Source organism: Caretta caretta, chromosome 1 (genome assembly GCF_965140235.1).
Source record: "Caretta caretta isolate rCarCar2 chromosome 1, rCarCar1.hap1, whole genome shotgun sequence".
Taxonomy (NCBI): Eukaryota; Metazoa; Chordata; order Testudines; family Cheloniidae; genus Caretta; species Caretta caretta.
In genome coordinates this window covers 225,540,502-225,560,145 of record NC_134206.1, presented here as the reverse complement: position 1 = coordinate 225,560,145, position 19,644 = coordinate 225,540,502, and the positions used below count along the sequence as shown (strand labels likewise).

General features: G+C 44.4%; 1 long non-coding RNA gene and 1 other non-coding gene across 2 annotated transcripts in view; one reads left to right on the top strand and one right to left on the bottom strand.

Annotated features, from left to right (window-relative positions):
* Positions 1-7,802, top strand: part of LOC125624116 (uncharacterized) — a 78,568-nt gene extending 70,766 nt beyond the window's left edge. The window contains exon 3 of the long non-coding RNA XR_012665422.1: positions 6,366-7,802. This is a non-coding gene — a long non-coding RNA (uncharacterized LOC125624116). The remainder of the gene's footprint in view (positions 1-6,365) is intronic.
* Positions 7,803-7,804: 2 nt separating this feature from the next.
* Positions 7,805-19,611, bottom strand: LOC125624098 (uncharacterized). The gene is made up of 3 exons (XR_012665423.1): positions 19,534-19,611; positions 9,007-9,602; positions 7,805-8,426 (listed from the first exon to the last, which is right to left on the bottom strand). It is a non-coding gene; the product is annotated as an uncharacterized LOC125624098 (transcript).
* Positions 19,612-19,644: the final 33 nt, after the last annotated feature.

Here is a 19,644-nt window from a genome sequence, read left to right as displayed (position 1 = left end):
GATTATTCAAAAGTCTCCTCTGCAAAATGCTTGGGGCAACTGCACTGACAGAAGTGTTGTTCATTATGGACTGTGCTTTGCTTGAAAATTATATTAAAATGGGTATTACATTCCAGGGTGCAATCTAGATCAGTGAGGGGCTGTGTCCCCACCTGCCTGCAACCTGGACTTTGCTGCTGGAGTTCCCAACCTGGGTTGCTCACAAACAGCCTGTCAGCATGCAGGCTACACCCAGAGTGTCTGTGAATAACCACAGCCCTGGTCCAACTCGGACCCAACAGCCTGTCTGCAAATGCCAGCCACACGCTGGCTTTCAGAAGCAGTGGTTACCATATGCAGGGAGACCCAACATGCTCCCGGTCCTGGATTTCCCCCCAAAACGCGTGTGTTCTGCGTCCCTCCTGGACAGTCCAGATATATTAGGTCCATCACTCCTCTAAGGGGATCGATATACAATAGTTTGCCAGCCACACAGTTCACAACACTGGATTAGTTTTGATTAAAGAATAAAACAAGTTTATTTAACTACAAAGAGAGAGGTTTTAAGTGAGTTCAAGAATCAGGTATTAGAGTCAGAAACAATTATAAGAGAAAGAACGATAAAACACTTTCTACTACTAGACTTAACAAACTAGACTTGGTTCAAGGTGAAGTCCCTTACCATGTTTCTAGTAACAATGCTGACCAAACTCTTAGGCCAGGGTCTGCTCCCAAAATCCAACAGCTGTTTCTTTGGTTTCTTAGGTGAAAAAGAGAGAGATAAATAGGGAGAAACAACTTAGAGTGTTTTGCCCCTCACTTTTATAGTTCAGTTACCCTTTGAGGTGCATTTTCCCTACAGTTACCCCTAGTTAAAATTCAAACAGTAAAGAAGGCAGCATGGTGCCTGGTGGCGAAAGAGGATGCACGCTGCTTCTTCTCACCTGTTTGCAGGAAGGAGATTCTCCTTGTCTCCCCCCTCTTCCTCCTCTTGCTGTCTGAGGACCCTGTTTACAAATTACATGGAAACTGAGGTAGACACACATTCCTTTGTTTAGGACCTACTTGAGGACCCACCCAACAGGGGCTATGTGCAGCCAATGTCATTCAGGGGGAATTCATAGCTTTATATACGATGTTGCTACACACATTTTACCATATTACTGACCAGCAAGTTATTAGTTTTCAAATGATACCTTACAAGGCATATTTTGTACAAAGATTATTACAATGATATATAGGGTGTGAATACAGGGGTGCATTCAGTCACAATATGATTCAGACATGGTACCACCATAAAACGGTTTTTAACATGGTGGGGTGGCCAGTTTGAAAAGACCCTCACAGTATTCCAGGCTCTGGTCAAGGACTATGTAATCTTTAGCCTGAATCTGAAAGTGGTTCAGCACCATCCACAGCAGCTGACCAGACAGGTTCAAAGCCAGATTATTATTATTATTAGATTAGGGCCCCCATTGTGCTAGGCACAATACAAGCAGAGACTAAGAAACAGCCCTGCCCTTGGCAGTTTACAGTCTCAATAGACAAGAGAGACAAACTGTGGGAGAGGAAACAGCCAGAGAGGTGAAGTGGTAAAAAAAAAAAAAAAGTGGGATACGAATATGTGGTGTGGAAGCCAAATCCCCCCAAAAGAGCTGTTTCCAAGGGTGCAGTGGAAACATCTGTGACTGGCAGGTCAGTGCAGGATTGGTGCCCAAGCACTTGTCTACCCATGGAGTTTTTCAGGAACAGCAATTAAGGTTGTGTCTATACTATAGACCTCTGCTGCCAGGGCTGTGTCAGTCAGGGTGTGAAGAAGTGTGATCCCTGACCATGGAACTGTGCCAGCAGACGCCCCTAGCATAGCTGCCATTACATCAGCAAAACTGCGCTCTTCCAGTGTAGCTTGTTTCATTCTGGGATGGTGGAATAAGCTATACCAGTAAAAAGCACAACTTTGCCAGTATAAACCGCAGTCACACGAGGAGCATGTGACATGAGTGCTTCCGGGTTCACAGCCAACTACTGTTAGGCTCCCAGTTGAGAGCCTCGCACACAAGGTCTTTATTTAGTTGTCACCCCCCTTCAGGCAGGACACCACCCGCAGCAGTCTTACCCAGCAGCAACAAGCAAGGCATTGGCAGCAAATCACAACAGTAGTGCCACATCAGGCCTACCTTCCCCCAGGGAGACTGTGGCAGGCAGCAGCCTCTCAAGCAGTTCCTGGCTCCAGGCAAACTTCTCTTACACAATGCAAGTGAAAGTCTATTCTACCTCCCAGCCTCCCATCAGCTGAGTGAGTTGGGCTCCCTCCTTTTGACCCCTCCCTCCAAGGCTGGCACCTAGGGCAGGTGTAGCGGGGAGGGGCAAACAAAGCCCACAGCAGCCCATTAACCCTTTCCTGGCCAGCATGGGGTTTTTATATCCCACCACAGAGCGCTTCACCGGAATAGCGTAGGGTGGTAAAGCGCTCCTAGTGTAGGAATTCCTGAAAAACTCCAAGTGTAGACAAGCCTAAGCCTGCCTTTCTCCCTGTGCCATACTGACAGTTGTAGTCAGTGAAGGTGCAGCAGCTGGAATTCCATTGTTACAAGAGAGGGGGGTAGCCAGCAGCATGTTCCCCATTAGGGATCCCCCCCCCACTGTGGAACTCCCTGCTCTCCTTGCTCCAGAACAAGCCCAAATTTACTGACCTTTGGAAGAGCACTTTGCCAGGTCTGTTTCTTCTCCCTGGCTTTTAGGGAGCAGGGGAATTTGTCAGGTTGGATGGCTTGTGTGAGCACTGACTTTTGGATCTTAAACTTCGTTTATATGTTTGCTGCTACTCGTTTTTTGTAGTTATCTGGGAGTACTTAAAAGTATCTGCTGATTTAATGGAATTATTCTGTATTTTCAAAGGATTGTCAAGGGCACCCCAGGCCAATAGTTTCAAAAGCAACTGACGATTTGTGTGCCTCAGTTCTGGGGTGCCCTACTTAGGACACTTTTAATGGCATTGATTTTGTGAGGTGTCTTAATTGTGGTACTCAAAATCACGAGTCACTTTTTTTTTTTAAATGTAGCACTAGAGCCTTGGGACATGAGATCTTTCTTAGCAGTTTGCTATAAATGTATACAAATAATGCAGAGGTTATGGCCTATAACATGCTTACCAGAAATTGTCAACACAAACTTTGGTGCGTGTGTTTGTGACAGAAAGAATGCATAAGTGGGAGGATGTATGTGTTTTGGGGGATGGAGGAAGGGAAAGAAATGTTACTTCAACTGAGGGTTTTGTTGTTGTTGTTTTAAAAATAAGGTACAAAATGTTACTGCTGGAACAGTGTTGCTCTGTGCTCTGACCCCTTTCCAAGACAAGATTTAAGTACTTACTAAGGAAGAGAAAACCATCGCATTTGACTTTCTACAGTATACGCTGTATCATTTGTTATAAACTATACAGGAAAAGAATCAAATGACTTAATAACTAAATACCAGCTCTGTAAAGCTGTGCAGAAATAACTAGGCTCCAGGGCCTAAGCTACAACTCTCCATTATAAAAGTATAGGTACAAAAGAAATACGGTTGATCTGAAATATTTTCAAGTTCTGCCAGTGATTAAATTGGGTCTTAACATCATCCCTTTTCCCCAGCAACACAGAGGGAGAGAAGAAAGCTGTTGAAGATGTTGTAGCTATCCTACTGAAGGAAAAAATGTACACATACTCTGGTGGTGGAAAAATATAAATAAATAAATAAAAAATCCAAGAAAAAAAACAAAACCAATTAGCATAAACTAAATTGATATAGGGCACTTTAAAGTCTATTTAGGTGCACACACAAGGAGGTTGTACCAATCAAACTAAATTGGTTTCTAAACGGATTCAGTTAAATCAATTCAATTTTCACATGTAGAGAAGAGGTAAAAAAAAATTTAAACCACCTAAGGCCCAGATCTTCAAAGGCATTTAGGTGCCTAATCCCCACTGACATCCCATGGGGAGTTACATGGCAATATAATTGCAGCTCTTGGCCTAAGTGATTTAGGAGCCTATGTTCCATCTTAAATAAATTACTTAGGCACCTTAGAGCCTAAATCCCATTGACTTTTAAATTGAATTTTGAAAATAGAATTTAGGCTCCAAAGTCAGTTAGGCTCGCTTGAAAATTTTACCCAAGTCTTTGTACACAGCACATATTCATTTGTCATGTTAGGACCCCGTTCTGCAAACACCAATGGATGTAGAATTTACTATTATCTACCCACTGTAGTAAACACCATGTCCAGAGTAAATGTTTGCAAGTTTGGGCCTTACTATGTCTTTCTAAAAAAAAGATACTCTAACTCAGAGTTATGGGCCCGATGCTGGGATTATTGGGTGAAATTCTCTGGTCTGCACTATGCAGGAGGTCAGACTAAATTAGCAGAATGGTTCCTTTGGTTTTAAAATATATGAATCTATCACAAACTTTAATGGAACTATTCACAATCGTAAATACTACATCCAGAAGTCAGTGTTTGTAGGATTGGGCCTTTAATTTACAGTAACTCCTCACTTAAAGTCGTCCCGGTTAACATTGTTTCGTTGTTACGTTGCTGATCAATTAGGGAACATGCTCCTTTAAAGTTGTGCAATGCTCCCTTGTAACGTTGTTTGGCAGCCACCTGCTTTGTCCACTGCTTGCAGGAAGAGCAGCCCCTTGCAGCTAGCTGTGGGGGCTTGGAACCAGGGTGGACCGGCAGGCCCCCTATCAGCTCCCCGCTCCCCTAAGTTCCCTATGCAGCAGCCATCCAGCAGGCTACCAATTGCCCGCAGTTCAGCTGTTCCTCCCCCCACTGCCATGTGCTGCTCCTCTCCTCTGCCTTAGAGCTGCTCCTGGGGGCCTCCTGCTTGCTGTGCAGGGGAGGGGGGAAGAAGGAGGCTAATGTCAGGGTGTTCCCCTTCCCTCCTACTCCTGCCCCCCACTTACCCCTTCTCCATATAGGTGGGGACAGGACAGGGCCCAGCACGAGAGAGCTTGCTGGCCACAACTGCTTTCTCAACTTCCTGATCTTTTTAAAGGCAATGTACTTAAGAGTGGGGTCAGCGTACTAAAAGGGGCAGTGCGCATCTCTCTCTCTCTCCCACACACAGGGTCTTTGTCTCTCTCTGCCATGCTATCTCCCCTCCCTCCATTCGTGTTGCCTTGTAGAGTGTGAGGCTACATTAACAACAATGTGTTAACCCTTGAGGGCTCAGCCGAATGCTAGTTCATCATTTAGCAGTAAGATATTCCCTGGGAAATATCCCACCCTCTAAGAGTATGGCTACACTACGAAATTAGGTCGAATTTATAGAAGTCGTTTTTTTAGAAATCGTTTTTATATAGTCGATTGTGTGTGTCCCCACACAAAATGCTCTAAGTGCATTAACTCGGCGGAGTGCTTCCACAGTACCAAGGCTAGCGTTGACTTCCAGAGTGTTGCACTGTGGGTAGCTATCCCACAGTTCCGCTGCCCATTGGAATTCTGGGTTGAGATCCCAATGCTTGATGGGGCAAAAAACATTGTCGCGGGTGGTTCTAGGTACATGTCATCAGGCCCTCCCTCCCTCCCTCTGTTAAAGCAATGGCAGACAATCGTTTCGTGCCTTTTTTCCTGAGTTACCTGTGCAGACGCCATACCACGGCCAGCATGGAGCCTGCTCAGCTCACTGTCACCGTATGTCTCCTGGGTGCTGGCAGACACGGTACTGCATTGCTACACAGCAGCAGCAACCCATTGCCTTGTGGCAGCAGATGGTACAATAGGCCTGAAAACCATCCTCATCATGTCCGAGGTGCTCCTGGCTGCCTCGGTAAGGTCGGTCAGGAGCACCTGGGCAGATATGGGTGCAGGGACTAAATTAGGAGTGATTCGACCAGGTCATTCTCTTTAGTCCTGCAGGCAGTCCTATTGTACCATCTTATGGTGAGCATGCAGGAGATGTGGATGGCAAGCAGTCCTATTGCACCATTTTCTGCTGAGCAGCCAGGAGATGTGGATGGCTTGCAGTCCTTCTGCACCGTCTGCTGCCAGCCAAAGATGTAAAAGATAGATGGAGTGGATCAAAACAAGAAATAGACCAGATTTATTTTGTATTCATTTGCCTCCCCCCTCCCTCCCTCTGTGAAGTCCTGCCTGAACTACGAGAGGGAGAGAGATAGCTTAGTGGGTTGAGCACTGGCCTGCTAAACCCAGGGTTTTGAGTTCAATCCTTGAGGGGGCTATTCTGTGTGACAGCTGTTTTTGTTTCTCCTTGATGTAAAGCCACTGCCTTTGTTGATTTTAATTCCCTGTAAGCCAACCCTGTAAGCCATGTCGTCAGTCGCCCCTCCCTCCGTCAGAGCAACGGCAGACAATCATTCCGCATCTTTTTTCTGTGCAGACGCCATACCACAGCAACCATGGAGCCCGCTCAGATCACTTTGGCACTTAGGAACACATTAAACACCATGCGCATTATCCAGCAGTATATGCAGCACCAGAACCTGACAAAGCGAAACCGGGCGAGTAGGCGACGTCAGCGCGGTGACGAGAGTGATGAGGACATGGACACAGACTTCTCTCAAAGCATGGGCCCTGGCAATGCGGGCATCATGGTGCTAATGGGGCAGGTTCATGCCGTGGAACGCTGATTCTGGACCCGGAAAACAAGCACAGACTGGTGGGACCGCATAGTGTTGCAGGTCTGGGACGATTCCCAGTGGCTGCGAAACTTTCGCATGCGTAATGGCACTTTCACGGAACTTTGTGACTTGCTTCCCCTGCCCTGAAGCGCATGAAGACCAAGATGAGAGCAGCCCTCACAGTTGAGAAGCGAGTGGCAAAAGCCCTGTGGAAGCTTGCAACGCCAGACAGCTACCGGTCAGTTGGGAATCAATTTGGAGTGGGCAAATCTACTGTGGGGGCTGCTGTGATGCAAGTAGCCAACGCAATCAAAGATCTGCTGATATCAAGGGTAGTGATCCTGGGAAACGTGCAGGTCATAGTGGATGGCTTTGCTGCAATGGGATTCCCTAACTGTGGTGGGGCGATAGACGGAACCCATATCCCTGTCTTGGCACCGGAGCATCAAGCTGGCGAGTACATAAACTGCAAGAGGTACTTTTCAGTGGTGCTGCAAGCACTAGTGGATCACAACGGACGTTTCACCAACATCAACGTGGGATGGCCGGGAAAGGTACATGACGCTCGCATCTTCAGGAACTCTGGTCTGTGTGAACAGCTGCAGCAAGGGACTTACTTTCCAGACCAGAAAATAACCACTGGGGATGTTGAAATGCCTATAGTTATCCTTGGGGACCTAGCCTACCCCTTAATGCCATGGCTCATGAAGCCATAAACAGGCAGCCTGGACAGTGGTCAGGAGCTGTTCAACTACAGGCTGAGCAAGTGCAGAATGGTGGTAGAATGTGCATTTGGACGTTTAAAAGTACGCTGGCGCAGTTTACTGACTCGGTTAGACCTCAGCGAAACCAATATTCCCACTGTTATTACTGCTTGCTGTGCGCTCCACAATATCTGTGAGAGTAAGGGGGAGACGTTTATGGCGGGGTGGGAGGTTGAGGCAAATCACCTGGCCGCTGGTTATGCGCAGCCAGACACCAGGGTGGTTAGAAGAGCACAGGAGGGTGCGGTGCGTATCAGAGAAGCTTTGAAAACCAGTTTCATGACTGGCCAGGCTACGGTGTGAAAGTTCTGTTTGTTTCTCCTTGATGAAACCCCCCGCCCCTTGGTTCACCCTACTTCCCTGTAAGCTAACCACCCTCCCCTCCTCCCTTCAATCACCGGTTGCAGAGGCAATAAAGTCATTGTTGCTTCACATTCATGCATTCTTTATTAATTCATCACACAAATAGGGGGATAACTGCCAAGGTAGCAAGGGAGGGGTGGTAGAGGAGGGAAGGACAAGGCCACACAGCACTTTAAAAGTTTAAAACTTTAAAACTTATTGAATGCCAGCCTTCTGTTGCTTGGGCAATCCTCTGGGGTGGAGAGGCTGGGTCGCCGGAGGCCCCCCCACTGCGTTCTTGGGCGTCTGGAACTTGGGGAGGAGGGCGGTTGGTTACACAGGGGCTGTAGCGGCAGTCTGTGCTCCAGCTGCCTTTCCTGCAGCTCAACCATACGCTGTAGCATATTAGTTTGATCCTCCAGCAGTCTCAGCATTGAATCCTGCCTCCTCTCATCACGCTGCCACCACCTTTCAGCTTCAGCCCTCTCTTCAGCCCACCACTTACTCTCCTAGCCCGCCACCTCTCTTCCCGGTCATTTTGTGCTTTCCTGCACTCTGACATTGTCTGCCTCCACGCATTCGTCTGTGCTCTGTCAGTGTGGGAGGACAGCATGAACTCAGAGAACTTTTCATCACGAGTGCATTTTTTTCACCTTCTAATCTTCACTAGCCTCTGGGAAGGAGAAGATCCTGTGATCCTTGAAACACATGCAGCTGGTGGAGAAAAAAAAAAGAGGCAGTGGTATTTAAAAAGACACATTTTCTAGAACAATGGGTACACTCTTTCATGGTAAACCTTGCTGTTAACATTACATAAATAGCACATGTGCTTTCGTTCCAAGGTCGCATTTTGCCTCCCCCCAACACGTGGCTAGCCCTTCCCCCCTCCACGTGGCTAACAGTGGGGAACATTTCTGTTCAGCCATAGGCAAACAGCCCAGCAGGAACGGGCACCTCTCAATGTCTCCTTAAGAAAAGCACCCTATTTCAACCAGGTGACCATGAATGATATCACTCTCCTCAGGATAACACAGAGAGATAAAGAACGGATGTTGTTTGAATGCCAGCAAACATACACTGCAATGCTTTGTTCTACAATGATTCCCGAGTACGTGCTACTGGCCTGGTGTGGTAAAGTGTCCTACCATGGTGGACGGAATAAGGCTGCCTTCCCCAGAAACCTTTTGCAAAGGCTTTGGGAGTACATCCAGGAGAGCCGCAAATGCCAGGGCAAATTAATCATTAAACATGCTTGCTTTTAAACCATGTATACTATTTTCAAAGGTACACTCACCAGAAGTCCCTTCTCCACCTGGCGGGTCCGGGAGGCAGCCTTGGGTGGGTTTGAGGGGTACTGGCTCCAAGTCCAGGGTGAGAAACCGTTCCTGTCTGTCGGGAAAACTGGTTTCTCCGCTTGCTTGCTGTGAGCTATCTAGAACTTCATCATCATCTTCCTCGTCCCCAAAACCTGATTCCGTGTTGCCTCCGTCTCCATTGAAGGAGTCAAACAACACGGCTGGGGTAGTGGTGGCTGAACCCCCTAAAATGGCATGCAGTTCATCATAGAAGCGGCATGTTTGGGGCTCTGACCCGGAGTGGCTGTTTGCCTCTCTGGTTTTCTGGTAGGCTTGCCTCAGCTCCTTAAGTTTCATGCGGCACTGCTTTGGGTCCCTGTTATGGCCTCTGTCCTTCATGCCCTGGGAGATTTTGACAAATGTTTTGGCATTTCAAAAACTGGAACGGAGTTCTGATAGCACGGATTCCTCTCCCCATACAGCGATCAGATCCCGTAGCTCCCATTCAGTCCATGCTGGAGCTCTTTTGTGATTCTGGGACTCCATCAAGGTCACTTCTGCTGATGAACTCTGCACTCACCTGCAGCTTGCCGTGCTGGTCAAACAGGAAATTGAAATTCAAAAGTTCACAGGCCTTTTCCTGTCTACCTGGCCAGTGCATCTGAGTTGAGAGTGCTGTCCAGAGTGGTCACAATGGAGCACTCTGGGATAGCTCCCGGAGGCCAATACCGTCTAATTGTGTCCATGGCACCCCAAATTCGACCCAGCAAGGCCGATTTCAGTGATAATCCCCTTGTCAGGGGTGGAGTAAGGAAATCGATTTTAAGAGACCTTTAAGTCGAAAAAAAGGGCTTCGTCATATGGATGGGTGCAGGTTTAAATCGATTTAACGCTGCTAAATTCTACCTCAACTCCTAGTGTAGACCAGGGCTAACTTCACCACCTCAACCAAGCTTCACAATCGTTGTTGTGTACAGTATTAAATTGTTTGTTTAAAACTTATACTGTGTGTGTATATATATATATTTATATATATATATATATATATAATATTTTTTGTCTGGTGAAAAAAATTTCCCTGGAACCTAACCCCCCACTCCCCCATTTACATTAATTCTTATGGGGAAATTGGATTCGCTTAACATCGTTTTGCTTAAAGTTGCATTTTTCAGGAACATAACTACAACGTTAAGCGAGGAATTACTGTATTTACATTGGCAAATCTATCTTTACGATTTTTTTTCCTGATACAGAACCCTGGAATAATTAATCTGAGGAAAACATGCAGGATTTATAAAGAACAGATAAAATTCAGACTACCCATCAAACAAATGCTTAGGGGGGCATATGTATATATATGCTCACAAACCCCAAACAGAGGGTCCCACTGGAGTTGGATTCCAAATGTGTTCACACGTGACACGGTATTAATAGCCTTCATCTACCTTGTCTCTCCAATATCCTGGGACCAACAAAACTACAACAGCACAGTGAGCACTGATAATGTCATTCAGGGAAGTGGTGTAGCTATGGCAACAAAAGACCTCCTTCTGTCGGAATATACTGCATCTATAGCTAAACCAGCATAGAATTAGTAGTCTAGGCAAGGCCCTTGTAAAATTCAAGTGATCTGTCTCTATATTTTTACAGTAGCACAGGTAATAGACCTTCGTGACATTTTTCAAATTAAATGTTTTTTCACTAAAAAAAAGATGCATATTCAGGTCAACTGAAACATTTTGTAACAAATTCACCAAATTATTTGAGACATGAAAAAAAGTTCTGAAAAAGCAGAAATGTTCATTTTTGACATTTTTTAAATGAAACATTTTGATTTTTTTTAATTCAAAACGATTTTAGAATTTTAGAAATATACTTCCACTTTATTTTCCAAAAGGTTATAAAAAAACACAAACAAAAATAAATGTTTCATTTTGGGTTGAACAAAAAGTTTTGTTTGACCAAACAAATGTTTTGACTTTTTTTTTTTTTTTTTTGGTTTGCTGAAAAATTTAAAAAGAAATATTTTGGATCAATCCCAAATGTTTTTTTAGGCTTGGCCACCAAACCAAAAAATAAGTTATTTGCACAGCTGTAATAGCTAACATCCATTAGTTATCCCTCAGTGAAATATGACTTTTTGTCAATGAAGACATAACCTTAGGCTCATTCCCTACCACTGTGTTGATGTTTAGGACCTCATTTTCAAAGCTATTTTCAAAGCACCTAACTCCTGATGGGAATCTAAATACCTTTGAGGATATGGACCTCAGGGTATATCTACACTTAAAACGCTACAAAAGTGCAGCTACAGTGCTGCATCTGCATCAGTGTTGCACTTCAGTGTAGGCGGGGTTTTCCCTCTGGTGTAGGTAATCCACCTCCCCAAGAGGCTGTAGCTAGGTGGATAGAAGAATTCTTCTGTCAGCGTAATGCTGCTGACACTGGGAGTTAGGTTGGTATAGCTATATCTCCCAGGAGTATGGCTTTTTCACACCCCCTGAAAGAAGTAGCTATGCCAATGTATGTTCCCAGTGCAGACCAGCCCTTAGTCCCAACAAGCCTATCTTGGCTTGTGGCAAGGCTGACAAGCTTCTTTTAGCTATTTTTTGCTTCACTGGGGATAAAGAGGTCAACTAAAACTGAGGAGGAGGGGGCCCTCGGGAAATTTATGAGTGAAAGCTGCTGCTTCGTTACTCCTTTCGCCCACAGGGGGTGAATCTGAAAGCACCCTCCGCCCCAACAGCCCAATAAGTCTCAAAGAGGGGATGCCACGACCCGTACTCTAGGCCTCCAAAGGCCTTCTAAGGCCCATGATGGAGAGTTTGGGGACAGGTTAACCTAAGGTTTGCAGGAGGTGCATTCTGGGGGAAGGGCCAAGGACAAGACTCATTATGGATTGCAGGTTGAACTTGTCATAGGGCTGAAGAGCTTACATTGACTCAGGGAAAGGGGAATCATGGTGCATGGGGGAGGGACTCCCAGGGACGTAGCCATGCAATGCAACAGCAGCATTTCTGTTCCCATGGCTCTTGTCCTCCCGTGCAGGCCAGCGAACAGCAGGCCAGGGGGGAAGGGCGATTCATCCCCCAACTTTCCTGCCAGCCACATTTCCCCCGTTGCTATATATCTTAGGAAGGGACCCTCAATCCTGCAGACCTCATGGCTTAATTTTCAAAACTGCTGAGCACCTACAGCTCCCATTGATTTCAACAGGAATTGGTGTGTTCAGTATCTTTGAAAATCAGGCCTAAAGAAGTAAGACATTCTTAGTTTTCATGGTAACTGATAAATAAACTCTTTGCTATGGACAAGTAACACTGTTGCCAACTATTGTGATTTTAACACGAGTCTTGTGATATTTGGTATTTTTGTGAAAGCCCAAGCTCCTGGACTCACTTGATCACAGGAGAATCTCAGCTTACATTAATAAAAAGTAAGTTTCTGTCCTCCTGGTTACAGAGAGAAGATGGAAAACATGACCCCTAAAGGCTCAAAACAGCTCAGAAGCTAAATCAAAACACCCCAATTTTTTATTTAAAACAAACAAACAAACAAAAAAATCCCTCATGATTTTTAAGCAATATTGGGCTAAAGTAGTCTGGGTTTCTCAGGGCATCACATGTGGGAAGAGTTAAGGTGGTCCGGCCACCTAACTGAATTTCCATGCTTTCAGAGGTTTGGGTTTCTTTTGAGTTTAACCTTCACTCTGGATTTCCAGGGTTTCCAACAGTTTGTTTATTGATTTCCTTTTGTTTTATGTCTACCTTTCAAGAATGTTTGTACACATAAACTACTGATACAGTCTAACAACCCTAACTTTGGCTGAAAATGACATTTAAAATTGTTTTCAAACCAATAATCAATATGATGACAAATTTTTTTAATTGAGGTTTTCAGGTAAACAGCTTTGAACAGAAGCTTCAGTTTACATGGATATAACTAGGACAGAGGAAGTAAGAACACTCTAAAAACAATCAAAAAGCTATACACACACACACAGCTTTCTGCCCCCACCTAGAGCCCTCAGGTAAAATTTTGGGATGTAAATAAGCAGGAAAAAAAAAATCTTTTCAGCACTTTTTTAAACCATCAGGAAGAGAACACAAATCCAGTTGTTTTTCCTTTGCAGATTACCTTTAATAGAGACACCTTCTTATTAAAAACAAGCAAACAAAAGGACATTTTCTGCCCAACCCAGAGTTCCCGGAAGCATTATACTTGGTTCCAATGGGAAGCAGCTGGTTATGCAGAAACTCTCTTCCCTTCTTTTAAAATACCTTTCATACGGGTCATAGGGGTTTGCTTCTTTTAGATTTTGTCTAAATTCCCAGAAACTTGCAGTGAAATAAGAAAATTTACCATGTGGGGATGTCATGTTATAATATGTTAGTGCACTAATGATGTTGTATCATGAAGCTGTGCAATTCTGTAACATGGTTTAGTATTATTAACACAGGCAAGATATAATAAGTTTGAGGCACTGCTCTATGTTAATTATTAATATTATTACACTAGTACCTAGGGTCCCATTGTGTTAGGTACTGCACAAACACAGTTCCCCAAACAGCTAAACAGTCAAGTTAGACAAAGTATGGGAGGGCGCTTGGGCAACAAGAGTTGAAAGTACCTGCTCAAGGTGACACAGCAAAGCCAGGAATACAATGCAGTCTAGTCCAGTGTCCTATTCATTGCATTTAGCACAGAGACATGACACGGTAATTTTTGATGTCTGAGATGGGCTGTAATTTTAAATCAAAGTTCTTTAGAAAATAAAATCATCTCCTAAAAAGAGTTTAGGAAGCAGCCAAACCCAATTCACTTATTTATATAAGGAAAATGTTTCTAGCCCTCTTGATCCTCAAGCAATTATTACCCCTAAAGAAAAAACTTTGGGGCAGGTCCTTGGTGGGTGTAATAGCTATTGGAACTAAGACGATTACACCAGCTGAACTGTCCCTGTCTTTTTGGGCAGGGTAGTAATGTGTGTGCCTTTTGGACAGATTCAGTAATAACGATCACATATATAAAGTACTGATTTTATGAAAAAGCCTAATACATAAAGATGTAGCATTTACTGAAAGAAAACAAAACACAAAACTGACATTAAAAAACTCCCCACCAAACCCTTCCAGCAATGTCCAGTTACTGATTTAGAGGTTAGTGCTGTGTTTTGGAAAAAATCCAGGCACCATATGATTTCATGCACTAAAAACTTTAAACATTTCAGAGAAACATAACATATGACATAGGGTGTTTTTATTTAATGAATGGCTTTAAAAAATGGAGCCAGTGTCCCTTTCACAGATGTACATCTTGGGCCAAAAGCATTGCTTTAGAATGTGTCATCACTTGGGAACCTAAAGAATTGTGCTTGAGAAAACATTGCTAGAAAATAATATCCCCTTCCCAGAAAGGTTCACTTCAGACTTTGTAGAAAAACAGAACAACTCATTTCCACTGGATATAATTTATCTATTGAGAAACTTACTTAAAGGCACCAGGTTGCTGGGCACATAGTTAGAAAACTGTTTACCCTCATAGTAATAATAATAATGAATCATTATTATTAGCACTTAGCTCTTATATAGCACTTTACATCCTCCAGCCATTTTACAATCATGAAGTAGTTAGTCCTCACAATACTGCTGTGCGATAGTAAAATATTATTAGCTCCTTCAGGGGATGTGTGTGGAGATGCACTGGAATTTCTGGAAGCACATTGCACTTGACTTAGTGCTTGTCTTCACTGCTAAAAAACCCCATGTTTTTACCTCAGAGTAACTAAATTGCATGAGCTGTTCTGACGCACAAACACAGGGAAGACCAGGCACTTCAGTTTTACCGAGAGGTAAACTCACCAAGGTAAACATCTTTATATCCCCAGCTGGGATGGACTTTGGTGAGTTTACCTCACTGTAGAATGAAAGTGTTTGGTCTTCACTGTGTTTTTACTTTAGGATAGCTCCTGTGCATTAGTTTTTCCATAGAAAAATACCTGTTCATCAAAACAAACATTTCATGGGAGACGGCTCCTTTTGACAAATTTCTTGACTAAAACTAAAATTTGGGGAAAAAAGTTTTAAAATTGTTGAGACATGCCATTTTGACATTTTTAAATGAAAATTTCGGTTTTCTGGTTGAAAACACCCTTTTCCCTCCAAAATTGAAGCTAATTATAGTACATTTTTAAATGGTCATTACTAAAACAAAACCTTTCAAAATTATCAAAATGAAATGTGTCAACTGACTTGAACCAAACACTTTTTGGTTCAGAATGGTTTTCAAAATTTTGACTTTTCATCCCAACATGGGATGGGAAAAATTTCCAAAACTTTGAAAATGTTTGTGGGATGGGAAAAACATTTCCTGCCCAGCTCTAACTGAGACTTTAACATGTTAGTTAAAAGTGTTAGAAATACACCATTTTAATTAACATATGAGTCGCGCCTTTTCCCCCTCAACCACTGATGCGATGGAAGAGAAGGTTTCTTGCATTCTCTAGCTGACCTTGCTCATCGATGGGACTAGCCCTAATGGACATATATAACGGCTCCTTTAATAAACCTAGATATGGCAGGCCAATTCAACCGACCATTCAGCATATATGCACTCTCTATGGCCCCAATCCTGCATATAATTAAGTATATGAGTAGCTTTATGCACGTGAATAGTCCCATTGAACTCAGGGGGACTACTCAGGTGCAGTATTGGGGCCTGTGTCTGGAATTATATTTACCCCATAATCATAAATTCCTTCGGGAAGGTAGCATTTTGCATGCAAATGGCTTTTTAATGGGGTTTGAATTATAATGAGCTCTCACAGCCTTGGATAGATAAAAAAAAAAATTAGTCAAACCATTGAAATAGATCATCCCCTTACCATTTTCTTCATCCTGACTGCAACAGTGCCCAGTAGAGTGGCTGTTTGATTATTCCTGCCTGACCCACACTTCCTAGATGAATTTAAAAACACAAAACAAAACAAAACACCAACCAAAAGATATTAAGTGGCTAGCTTAAGTATGCTTTGTCATTTTTGCAAGTGCCCTCCTAAATGTTAGGGGGATGGGGCAAAATGAAGATGGGAAGCTTGCATAACCAGTTCCCAGAGTAAGAATACAATTGAGGGGCTCGGCTAACGTTGCAGCCCGAGTAAGAGCTGAGAAGCAAAGTACAAGGTGGGAGATACATGAAAATCATAGCACTGCTCTGATCAGACCTCTAGATAAACTGTTCTCATTCCTTTCCCTTCTGTTTTTCTTCTCAAAGTTTTTCTTCATTTAATCCTCTCTTCCAGCTTTTGACTCATTTCTTCTACAACTGAAACACACACACACACACACACACACACACACACACTCAATCTTCAGGCGAAGTACTGGAAAATAATGGCTCAACAGCTCAGTTATGATCATTTCCAGCACGAGGCATAACTGAACGTCGAACAGGATTAAAAAGTACATCATGTCTCCTTCAAACTATTTATCTGAAAACCTCGCTGTTTTGCCTGTCGTGCCCTCTTTCTGCGGGAGGATGGCGCTCTGATATTTGAAGATCTTTTCTTCAGGGCTCTATAGTAGTTTTTCACGCTTTGCTGCTACTACAGCAGACGCCTGCCTCTCTCACTATTTGCTGCAGCAATCAGGGGGTGCCTGACTGTAAACAAAACACTTTAGATCATAGCAAGGTCGCTCCAGACACAGCCTTTCTACTTACAGCCTAAACTATTTAAGGTGGAATGATTGTGATTTATTTCTTCTAAGGGGAGAAAAATAAGAAAAAAAACCCTCTCCTGTTGTGAATTAGCTAATGAGCCTGACTCCAGCAGCAAACACTGGTCATAAAATGATAAGCAGGATGTAAGCTAAGAATTGAGTTGCTCCTTGAGGAAAGACCATGATAACTACAGGTCATTTGCAGATTTTCTCCAAAGAATTGCTGAACGCTCCAAATCATTTATCCCATACCTCTTGGAATGTCTTCTCATGTGAAAATGATTGCATTGCTGAGGCTACAGTCTTGAGTCTGCCCTGCTTTTGCACATCGCACAGTCCTTTATACCAGTACAAAGCAGGTGTAAAATACTTCCACTCAGAAGGGTGGCATTTTATCCCTACTTTGCACCGATATAAATGACTGCAGCATTACAGCCTCCTATGCTGCAAGGGCAACACGATCTTTTAGGATGGTTTACTTCTAGGGTCTCTCGTAAACGCCCAAGCTCCCACCTGCTTTCTTGGCAGTCCATTGGGTCTCTGGCTGAAAGAGGTGTGTGGCTCATTTAGGCCTTCTCTGTTCTAGAAAAGTGAACCAGTTTAGCTAAATAAATTGTTAATCTGATGCAAGCCCCTGATGTAGTCAAACTAGTGGTCTTTTCTAGCATAGACCAGGTTCTAGATCTGGTGCTGTTTGGATGCTGAGTTCCTAGCTGGACATATACATGAATGGTTATCAGTTGTAACTTATCCAGGAAAGCGCCTGGAGTCTTGAGAATGTCAGCTTTACTTATTTTAATTTTTAAAAGTAAGTTTTTAGACGTGTGGTAGCAGAGAGAAGTTGGAAAATGAAAACTAAGGGCCAAAACCAAACCAAAACCAAACCAGAAGGCAAATAAAAAGGTACACAATTTTATTGTTTCATTGAAATCTCATAATTTTTAACATAATCTCATGGTGTATTGTTTTTTGTTTGTGTTTTATTATCTTTTGGGTTTTTTTGGCCTGATTTATGATTTGTTGAATGATTGGGGCTGGCAATATTAAGACCCATCAAGCAGAATGGTCCAAGCATTAAATAGAAAACTAAGGCCAATACAATACAAAATTATGCCCACTTAACTGATGTCAGCATACAGCCACCATAGTTATTAAATCACTTGTGGGTCTGTGTGCACACTTGGCTCCTGGTGTCGGCAGTGCACGTCTTCACCAGGAGTACTTGTATGAATTGTTGTGTTAGTGTTGGCACTGTGGGACAGCTCCTGAAGGCCAGTAACAGTCAATGTAAGTGCTGCATTGATCTAATTACACCAACTGACTCTACAGTGCTTGGAGAGGTGGTGTTATTTAGGCCATGTCTACACTAGCACTTATGTTAGCAAACTTTTCTTGCTCGGGGGGTGGGAAAAAACCACCCCCACGTGACATACATTTTGCCATAATAAGCACGTGTGTGCACAGCACTATGTCGGTGGGAGATGCTCTCCCGCCAACATAGCTACTGCCGCTCGTTGGGCTGGTTTTATTATGGCAAAAGGAGAGCTCTCTCTTGTTGCCATAACATGGCCACATGAGCGATCTTACAGCAGCACAGGTGTATTGGTACAGCTGTGCCACTGTAATTTCGTAAGGGTAAACATGGCCTAAGTCAGTGTAGAGAGGTACTTATGTGGGCGGGAGCCAAATTTAAGAGAAGATAGGTCGACGTAAGCTGCCTTGCATTGACCTAACTGTGTAGTGTAGACCAGGCCTAAAATTAGGAACTCCCTGCTCTGAAACTAATTTCTTCTAAGGCCTTGGGTAAGTCACACAAACCTCTCTCTGCCCAGAAAATCGGAATGATCATTGAGATTGAATGGGGCAAAAGAGGAAAACAGGGTTTTCCATCTTTAGTTTTCCTCTTCCTTCCTCCAGCCTTACTCCTGGTGTTGTGCAATGACTATTATTTTTATTACATCATTGCCTTAAGGAATGTTCACTGTGAAAGCTTAAGCAGCCCATTAAAAACTTTGGTCCGAGAGAGAGAGAGAGAGAGAGAGTAAAACAAACCCAGTTGCTTCAAGGTCAGTTGAATCCTCTCTCTCTCCTCCAGTTAAACTCTGGGGGCTCTCTGCTTAAAATAGTTTGTCCAAAGCAGCGAATCTGGTGGTGCATAGGCACACAGAAACAAAATCGAATTACAGTGAAATTATATCATGTTGTGCAGGATAGAGGGGAACACAAGCCCCAGAGACTGGGATCTTTCTGTTCCCCTTACAAAGGCAAAGGAGTACCTACACCCTTCAGCAAGGGCTGGTGGCAGCGTCCCCGGGGGCGCTCTTAATCTCGGAGGATCCGATGTGGCCTGGAGCCCTAGCAGAACCCTCCTCCACCCCTGACAACGGGACCTCCCCTTCACAGGCAGGAGACGGCACGGGCTGTGACCAGGGCCGGGCAGGGAGCAGACGGTGTTAAAGGTACGCAGTACCAGTGGTTATCGGCTCCGACCCTGCTGGAGCTGACTGAGGCGGTGGGCGCGATTGCTGGAGCATCGCGCCCGTCAGCCCAAACACACACTGCAGAACTAGGCTCGCTCACTCACGGCGATCTCGGCCTCCGCGAAGGATGCGGGAGCCCCTGCTTCGGCTACTTCTTGCTCTCTGGTTAGCAGGAGGTGTCCCTGCTGGCTCCCTCCTTACTTACACCTCCCTAGCTCGCTCCTTATCTGGCGGGCCCGGGGGTGCCGTAGGACCGAGGGGTCCCGCTTCCCTCTCCCCAAGCTCGAGATCCCCGCCAAGCCCCAGCGCCTCGCCGTGAACTCCTGACCTTCCCGTCTCCAGGGCGAAACCCTTGGCGCGGGGGGCTGCGAAGCGCCGGCTGCAAGAACGAAGTCAAAATGTAACCAGCCGCCCCCCCCCCCCCGCCCACGCCTCGCTG